The 7,193-nt window shown below is 51.9% G+C and overlaps 1 long non-coding RNA gene across 1 annotated transcript; it reads left to right on the forward strand.

Annotated features, from left to right (window-relative positions):
• Window positions 1-3,167: 3,167 nt before the first annotated feature.
• Window positions 3,168-6,882, forward strand: LOC105290254. The gene is made up of 2 exons (XR_895729.2): window positions 3,168-3,417; window positions 4,126-6,882. It is a non-coding gene; the product is annotated as an uncharacterized LOC105290254 (long non-coding RNA).
• Window positions 6,883-7,193: the final 311 nt, after the last annotated feature.

The following is a 7,193-nucleotide window of genomic DNA, read 5'->3' on the forward strand; positions in this document are numbered from 1 at the left end:
CATAGCAGTCCAGGCTAAGGGGACAATAATTAAATGAACCAGGGCCCTGTTGCTGGGCGTGCAGATGGTTTCTGAGTGTCCTATGGCCTTTGCTTGCTCAGCTTCACCTTAAGTATGGGCGGGGGGAAGAGGGGGAACGGAGAAGGTTCATGGTACGAAAGATCACGTGGCTAAAGGACCCGGGACGTGCTCCACCAGCCTCGTCACGCAGAAGGATGCTCACGGCCCCGATGGCCGCCCGCCGAGCGCTCCGCTCGCTGGGGACAGTGGCGTTTGCCTTTTCTTCTCTGAGACCAAGCCGAGGCCATTGTCCCGACAGATGCTAGAACCCTCAGACTCCTGCGGGATGAAAGGTGGGAAGAGGGGTCCAGAGCGAGGTGGCCCGACTCAGGATCTGCACCGGCAGGGGGGTGCGCTCAGCTCGAGGCCTCCTCTCTCCTGGTCCGAAGTCGACCTGGCCTCGCCTCTTCCCCAGCTCCGTCTGGAAAACACGGACCTGAGGTACTGGCCACACAGCTGTCACTCGACAGCAGAATGGACCCGGCCTTAGTTCGGAGATCTTGGAGACTCAGCAGGGCTAAAAGTAGGAGTATCTGTCTGCAGAAGGGCTGCTATCGAGATCGGGCACACAGCTGACTTAGTCAGAGAGCAATATCTCTTCCCTCTCCCCTCTGCCCCAAGCAGGCTGTACCCCTTTGGTGGCATTTGTTGCATGGTGGACATACAGATATGTTCTTGGGTCCATTGCTTAAAACTGGAAATGCTAAACTCCTTTTTGTTTTGCCCAGCACTCAGCATAAATCTGGGCTCAGGACAGGCCCTCAAAGAACGTTTTTGTCACCCTTTATTTGCTAAGCATGCGTTTGAACAATAAACACCTTGTCGGCACAGGGAGAGCCATGACCTTCGGTGCTGAAACAGTTCCTGCAGGCCCAACGCCACGGTCACGGTTTTGCAACCCCTGTCTTGTCATCGTTTTCAGAGCCAGATGATGGATGGCACAGGAGAACAAATGCGATGACTCTCTCAGCAGAACCTTCATTTTGACCGTTTTTACTGAGTTTCACCCCACGTTCCTCCCCGAGTTCGCTCTGCACTCCGTCTGCTGGTTTCTGTAAGCTCAAGGTCAGGAATTTGCTGGCACGTAAATTACTCTGCAGTATGGATTTCTGGAAATCCCCGAAATGCCCTGAGCACTGGATTAATGTGAAATTTCACAGCCGACCTGCCGGGGAGGGGTCAGGGCCCATGTGTCTGGAAGAGGCTGGAAGTGACTGGCGACCGCCTCCCTCCCACAGAACACACACGATTTGCCTGCGACTTAAACATCAATTTTGACCGTCCCTAAAATAACCCAGCAGCATTTCTACCTCGCCCGCTCGCTCCATGAAGCGAAACAATGTCACGGGCGATCACTTCGTCTTCGAAATCAGACAGGACGATCACACTCAGTCCGGGCCCACCCTGGGAAAGCGGGGAACAGACCCATTGTTCTTAACAGAACACCCCAGGAAGGTGGCTGGGAAATGCCACCGAAAAGAGCGACTCTGACCAAAGTCGCCTCTTAGGGCTTCGTTTTGGCAGAAAATGCCTCTGCCTCTCTCATCTAAGCTTCCGTGCTTTCGAGAAAAACAAAGTCTTCAACGAAATCACAGGCGAAGAAGAATTTAAGCACCAGCTACTCTCGACGGCACGTTTGAACGATGACATTCAACACATTCTTTCTTTCTCAGAGCCGACTCTGAGGCGCGAACGCCACAAATGGCACTCGCCGGGTTGTGTCCCCATCCACCGCCCCATTGTAAAGGGGACGTCACGCAGCGACCAGAGTCTGCGGACGCGCCGTGAACACAGGGCCGTGTGTGGCCGCGGGTGGGCACGGCTGGGTCACGCCGTGGACTTTAAAACCCACTGTGGGTCCAGATCTGCACCCAAATGCAGAAGAAACAGAAACAGCTTTTTCTGGCTTTTCCCGGGAATGCCCCCCGTAGGCACAGGAAGAGAGTCTCAGAACGAACAGCCCAAACCAGGAACATGGTGGCTCATTCGGGATCCGTCTCCCGCACGCTGCGAAGTCGTATAATCCATTAAGAGGCTTTGCTTCTGCCGAAAATGTCCATCGCACGTGCTGTCCTCCCCCCGCCCCTCCCGGCTAATCACCTTTCCTTTCAAAGACCAAACAGACTTCGAGATGTGAGGGCCACACGCACCTCCCGGCAGAAGAGTCACTTTGGAAATTAGCCCCATGCTCAGCGCTCCCCGCGCTGTGACCGCCTACACCAAAGGAGGCATTGAAGATGAAAATAACTCTCTCAACTGCCTGGGGGGCCGGTCGTGAGAGCATGCCAGCTCTCCGTCATGGCCCCAAGGACGTGCTTCACAAGGGAGCGGAGATGCCAAAGAATTAAAAACACGTGTGTGCGCGTGCACGTGCGCGCATGTGTTCGTGTATAAGAGGCACCAGGGCACAGGCGTGTGACTTCCTTGCTACTTTTCAGGCGTCTTCTGGGCTGGTAAGGGGGACGTTGCTGCTACAATGTCCCCTTGCTCATGAGATCTGCACGCCCAGGTGCTTTGGGCAACTCCCTGGGTGCCCCGCCATGCACCCAATTTCAATCAGCAGGGAAGTATAAGGCAGAAGGAGGGAGGGGGAGGTGGGGGACAACCAGAGCGACAAAGGTCTGTATTATCACTTTCCTTCCTTGGGCACAGTCTCTGAAACCCTCCGGATAAAGTCCACACTCCAAGGCTGCTTACCACGCCCACACGCGAACCCCTGAAAGGCTCTGTGTGTCCTGTGCCAGGTGCACGTGACAGCCAGCTCATAGCAAGCCCCCCACGTGGCCTCAAAGCACTGGAGACCTGGAGCATCTGAATGCAGCAAGAGAAAACCACCTGCTCTCGAAAGGCCAGAAGGTAAGTGTCCCTTCCCCGTGTTCTGAAGGGACGCTGCCAATGAACTTACAGGTCCTGTCCCACTTGACCTTATCAAAAGATCAAGGAGCGTGCAAGCAGCAGGGAATCAGTCCAGAAACCAGTTCGGTTTAACAGACGTTCATTGAGTGTCTGCTAAGCGTCAGGCCCTGCCCGAGCGGATTTCACAACCTCGTCCGGGAAGATGCGCACACGATCCTGACATCCTGACATCGGTGCCGCCCCCAGGGCGCTCGGGGTAAACCCGGGTGTTGACGGATGGGGAAAAGGATGGGGAAAGGTTCCCAGAGCCTGTCACCGCGAGCGCATACCTGGGGGATGAGTAAGAACCGGCCAAGTGAGGACGAGTGGGAGGGGCGTTCCCGGAAGAGCCAGGACTGCAAAGAAAGGGCTGGAAACCTGTGGGAAAGGCAGGCAGCTCAGCTCCTGGGAGGTCAGAGATCTGAGGGAGAGACCTACGAAACTGGGGAGGCCGACAGACAGGTCAGAGCAACGGGGTGCGTGGTCGGATTGGCAGTTCGGGGTGTTGTTTGGGACTGACTGGTAACAGGGGGATTTATCCGAGGCCAAAGAGGACCGGGCAGGGGATGACGGGGTCATCCTAGACGACGAAGGTAGCAAACCATTCTCGGTGGGGCTTCCAGCGACGAGGATGGACCCATACGTTTCGACGTTTCTGGGATCGAGGATGAAGTGAGGGGGCCGTGCCTGCTGCCTGGCTCTAATGGTACAGAATCCAGCCTCCTCCATTACTCGCCCACCAAGGCTGGTTCGACTCGTAGGTGGGGGAGAACGATTCGCTCACAGGAAGGGCCGTTGATAATTAACCCGCAAAACCAGCAAAGGCATCACCCGCATTCGGGACAGGCGGAAGGGAAATCTGCGGCAAGCGCGGAGTCAAGGCTGACACGGGCAGAGAGCCGATCGGGGTTCACAGACGTAACGATATTTCCACAAAGCGAGGAGTCAAAGGGCCCTTTGACGGGTCGATGATCAGCTACCCGAACCACCCTTTCGGAAAAATTAAAGTCGAAGTTTTTCCTCCATGTTTATTTCCTCCATCTGCCCACACTCCTCTCACTTACAGACGCCTGAGTGTTGCCCCTGATGCATAAAGTGTGATAAACAACGAGCTACTTGTCCCACGAGCTACTTGTTCTAAGTCCTTCACTTCGATTGGTTTTATTTTAGGCTCAGAAACGACCCTGAAACCTCCCTGAGTTGCTTCTCGTTCGCTCCACGTCTGTCACTTCTGGTCACCAAATGCCGGTGCCTTGTTCCACACATCAAGCAAGTCTCTGTGATGCCAGCTGGGTGTCCCCTAATTCAGTTCCGACACTGTCTGCCTGGAGAGTGTCAGCCCCCGCCCCTCCAGGTTAAGGGCTCAATCCCATAAGACTGAACCCACTTCAAATGCCAAATGCAAATCTCAGGTTGTCATCTGCTCTTCCGACCAACTGACTATTAATCGGAGTCCCCATGAGCCCTTCTTGAGTTCACTCATTTGATGGAATGGCTCAGAGAACTCATGTTTCCCAGTTCGTTATAAAGGGCGTGAGAAAGGACACAGATGGACAGCCGGATGAAGAGGTACATAGCGCAGGAGCTTCTGTCCCCGTGGAGTTGGGGTGGACCACTCCTGTCAACCCAGAAATGCTCTGAACCCTGTATGCTTGGTGTTTTAGAGACTTCATCACGGAGGTGGAATCAGTCACCAACTTGGTCGTCAGCTGCTTCCCCCGTCCCAGAGGACAGGGAGCCGAGCTGAAAGTTCCAAGCTTCTAATCATCACTTGGTCCTTCTGGTGACCAGACCCCATCCTACGGCCATCCTGAAGCCTGCCGAGAGTCACTCGCTAGAAACGAAAGACACTCCTGTCACCCAGGAAACGACAAGGGAATCGTGTCATCCATGCCAGGCCTGGGGGACAGACGCCAACATATAGTTTCTATTATTTCACGAACCCCAATTACTTTTTTCCCTCTGGAATGCTGACCTGATCTTTCTGGTCTTCCCACTCGGCCAAAAGGAGGCCAGTTTTTTTCCCCTCCCAAACTGATTTCGGTGGAAAATGATTATGTAACAAGGAATAAGTGTTTCTAGTCATCTCAGCCAGGTCAAGAGGACACAAGAAAAACTCTAGCATTTGGTCAATTTGGTAAAGGAAAGGGGACACCAACATGAGGAGACGGAGGCTCCGTCTAAAACTCTCCTGTTTCATTCAAACGACGACCAAAACAATCACGGTGGTTGTTCACCTGCACTCATAAGTGACCTGACTCACCCATCAGTCTCCTGCAATGAAGAGGTGCCAGAGAGACGCGGCCTGCATCTCCCTGCTCGGTGAAAATCTTCCTCTTTGTCATGATGCCTCAGTGACTTCGTCAGAAGTCCCAAAGCCTTGACCATGAGAGACGACGGACGTTGCAGAGAGGAGAGACGCCCGTGACACAGTGGGGAGCGGCCGAATTAGTCACCCGACATGCCGCCTAAGTCTCCTGCCATCGTGGCCGAGCTGCCACTTCCTGCCTGCGAGGCGCATCCTCGCTCGAAGCTCTGCCACGCCTCCTTTGGAGGTTGGTATCAGGGACTCAGAAGGAAGTGACAGGTGTTACCAGTGATGAGATCCTGGACACGGCGCTTTATGGAATTTTTTAAAAAATCAGTATAGGATTAGAGAACTCGATCCCACCCCCTCCTTCGGGAGCACCCAGTACCTTCTCGTCGCTACGTGGAGTCGCAGGCAAGAGGCGCCGTGAAAAATCACAGTCACAATGAAAATAGCTGATGTTTTCTGGGCTTGCGCGGTGCCGAACGTCATCTAGGGGTTTATATTTCATTAAGTCATTTAACCCTCATCGCAGCAGCCGTGCGAAAATGATACTGTTATTCTGCCCATTTTATGGACAAGGAAACTGAGTGCTAGAAGTTGAGGAACTTGCCGAGACCACACACGTAGACAGGGCTGAAACGTGCTCAAAATTGTATCATTAAGAGCACGAAGTACATCCTTGGGCAGCTCTTGCTTTGTCCGCTGCCTCTGCCAGTCTCCAGGTGTCACCTTGGGAAAAGGGCTCCATCGCTCTAGGCTAACTGGATAATTACCTTTACGTCGTGGGCCGGGTGTCAGGATTAGAGGAGGTCACACACGTCAGGGGCGTGGCACAGGGGCTGGGATGTGCGTGAGCCGTCTTTATTACTGTTTTGAGCCGGCCTTCCCAGGGTGCCCAGTTCAATCACTACGTAGCTAAATTCCAGCTGCCGCTCAGCTGGGCCACCAACCAGCGCCTGCTCTCCAAGGCGTCTGCTGCCCTGACTTCCAATACATGATTATAATGTGAAACCGCTGTGTTTCCTCGGCTGATGGACAATGGGGCCCAGCTCAGCGGTCATACGAGGCCCCTCGCTGTCTCTTACTGTCAGCCTCCCTGGGGAGATGAAGCTGTTCTTTTGAGGGGCTCCTTAAAAACCTGCAAGAGATTCCGTTTATGTTGCAAAGGCTATATTTTAAGGCAGATTGTCTCAAAAACCAACCTCCGGATTAGGTAAGATCTTCTCTTCAGTTTCGGCCGCTCTCAAATGAAGCCCATCTTCCCCAAGTGTAATTTCCTGCTCACTAGGATAGCCTATATTTTAAATAAATGTATGTCCCAAATGCCAAATTTCTTGAGATTCCACCCAGTCATTTTCTTATGATGATAATATATTTCACTTAGGTAAGTTTATTGTTTGTATAAGTATGTATGATAAGATCAGTAAGCAAAAGTTACTGATGTTTTAAAATCGAGAGGCATACACAGGATACATTAAGTGGTCTACTAGGTTGTTTGCCATTTTGTTGATTCATAGACATTCTTTATCTATGATGGATGTATTCAGTATTTTTATAGTCAATCTACCGATTTTTTTCCCTTGTGGCTCCTGAAATAAATGACGATCAAAAAAGTATTCTTCCAAGCTTTCTTCTAACTATTTTATAGTTTTGGCTTTTATAATTATATGTTTCACCCATTGATATATTTCACCGTGCATGTGTGAAAAAGAAGGAGAGAGGGAGAGAAAGAGAGAGAGAGAGAGAGAGAGAGAGAGAGAGAGAGGAAAATGTGCCTTGCTTGAATAAATGTGTATATTTGTTTTCTCATTTTTCCAACACCGAGTAGAGATATTATTTTTAAAAAGCCCAAAACCTATTAGGACTTTCTAATAAGGTAGTTCTTTACTGCAGCTAAACACTAAAAGATTTCTTTAAGCAGTTATAA

The sequence above is a fragment of the Pteropus vampyrus genome, unplaced genomic scaffold, assembly GCF_000151845.1.
Source record: "Pteropus vampyrus isolate Shadow unplaced genomic scaffold, Pvam_2.0 Scaffold34, whole genome shotgun sequence".
NCBI lineage: Eukaryota > Metazoa > Chordata > Mammalia > Chiroptera > Pteropodidae > Pteropus > Pteropus vampyrus.